This window comes from Astyanax mexicanus, chromosome 7 (genome assembly GCF_023375975.1).
Source record: "Astyanax mexicanus isolate ESR-SI-001 chromosome 7, AstMex3_surface, whole genome shotgun sequence".
Classification (NCBI taxonomy): Eukaryota; Metazoa; Chordata; class Actinopteri; order Characiformes; family Acestrorhamphidae; genus Astyanax; species Astyanax mexicanus.
This window is the reverse complement of record NC_064414.1, coordinates 35,139,676-35,142,114: the sequence shown is the minus strand read 5'-3', so window position 1 is coordinate 35,142,114 and position 2,439 is coordinate 35,139,676.

The following is a 2,439-nucleotide window of genomic DNA, read 5'->3' as shown; positions in this document are numbered from 1 at the left end:
AAGCTTTGATTTGATTTGAAGTGTCTAATCATGTGCTAAACCATGTTTTAAAACAATGTTGTTCATTTGTTTTGTTTGGTTTAAACAGTTCTACCATATTTTTTTTATGTTGCATTTTCAGAAAACGTAAGTTCTTGCTTCATAACATTCTAGATTATATATAATTCCACTGAGTTCCACAGTCTGAATTCAGTATCATGGGAATAAGGTACTTATCATACATGTATTTATTATGTCTGCACCTCAATTGGGAAACTCTTCTGGAGGTATGCTGTTTTTTTTTTTAGTTCAGAATTTCAGTTCATTGTTACATTGTACAAAAGTGATGACTCAACTCTTCAAGGGCTTCTGTTTGAGGAGTGCTCTAGTGGAGTATCACATGAGGTTCAGCTAGGTTCTCAGTCTTAAGTATTTATGTAGCAACCTGTGCAATAGTGTATCAGTTCTGCAGGGACAATCAGGAAACTAAATAACCCACAAAACTCACTCTCAAGTGCTCTTGCAAACAGGACACAATTAAGGAGACAATTAACAGATTGATGACTGAGGGTAGAGGCTAAACATTGTTAGATGAGATCTATGAGGGTAAGGAACGTAGGCCCTGTTTACACCTGGTCTCTTTGTGTATTTAGTATCTGTTTCTTTAATATTAAGATCTGTCCACACTATTATTTGCAAGTGTCTGGTCTTCACAAATGCATCTGCATAGGTTGCTGCAGTAACAAATCCAAATCCATCCAATTGTGTTGTTGCTCTGATTTGGGAAAAATATATATTTTATGTGTTTTTTGCTCAATCTGTACAATCTTTTTAATGTCTGTCTGAATATAGCCTTAAAGATACTGATGATGTTACAATGCTAAAAACATTTCAACCAAATGCTTAATCTCAGACCACATCCTGAAGTGGTTTGGGTGATCAGATTTGAATGCGTTTTAAATCTGTTTTGGGTCCGTTTACACATCGTGAATTTGCCTTATCCAGATACATTACTCATACTGAAGCTGCAAGAAGTGACCAGGTGTAAACAAAGCCACAGTGTGGCTCTTAACAGCCAGACAAAGAATGAAGACTATTGAAATAGATTCTTTTTACTGATGAAACATTAGCATTGAATCTCTTTGAACCATGAGTCAGCTATATATTGTACACATTAACAGAGTGTTCAGTGAGCTAAGTGTATTTCCAACCTCATTCTGTAGTCCATTTCACACTGTAAAGAAAGGTTCTAGTTTTTTTTTCTGAGAGTAACGGTGTGTCCTGAAGATTGTAAACTTGTCATGGCTCGCCTTAGATGGAACAGAGGAAACGTCTTCAGAAATGTGGTGCTCAAACAATTGGTTCGAGTCCATCATACAGTATATTGCTGCTATTCAGAATCTTGAATGTCTTTAGAAATGCTGTAAAGGCATTGAGAACAGAGTTGTATTGTATACTTATCATCAACAAGAAAATATAATCTATATATATATAAAGAAGTTGAATGTTCTATTATATAAAAAAAAATCCTGTTTTGACAACTGCTTAATGATACATTCTTGTTTAATTTTTTATTGCCTGCTTTTTTAACAGGCTGTTTGTTTGAATGGCCACCAGGTGGAGCTGCAGCCCACACACACTGTTCGCATGCACCCCCCCAAACATGCGGTACAGTACATTTGTTCAGTACCTTTTAAAATAAAGTTTTTAAATGGGTCTTGGCTTGGGCATACAGTTAGTCGTTGGGCACGTATATAAGCCGGTATAGAACACTTACAAAATATAAAATGTAACTTTTCAAACATTTTGCGAATCAACAGTGATTTTTAAAGCAAATTTGTACTTAACCCCTTAACAGGCCAGGATTTTTCCCAATTGTCTGCCTGACATTTCACCACTAAATCTTAATGGATTTCTGTTCAAGCATTACATAAAAAGCTTTCATGTTTGATAAGGAACATTACTGCAAAGCACAATTGTAATTGTAATAGAAAATATTTAAGTAAATATAGTATATAAATGTCAAAATATAATGACTAAAATCATTACAAAAAATATTTAATTTTGTTATGTTTGTCTAGTTTTTACGTCTATTTTCGAACATGCATAATTTAGGTTGCTTTCTGTTACTGATCTAGAATTATTAAGTGGAGTAGAGAGTGAACAGACAGCTTCTCCAAGTGTCCTGTAAGAGATTTCAAAGCCATCAAATTTTCAGAATGTAAATGATTTATCTTACTGCAGAAAAAAGGGTTTTGTATCACCCACACCTGTAGCCTGTATACAGAAAGGGGTTAAGCACCTAATTCTGCTTTCTCAGTATTTGCCAGGTTTAGTAGGTCTGAAGGCTGTGTTCAGAAGATTCAATTCAATTCAATTTTATTTTTATAGCGCTTTTTACAACAAAGGTTGTCACAAAGCAGCTTCACAGAGAAAAACAGGTCCACGCCTCTTATGAGC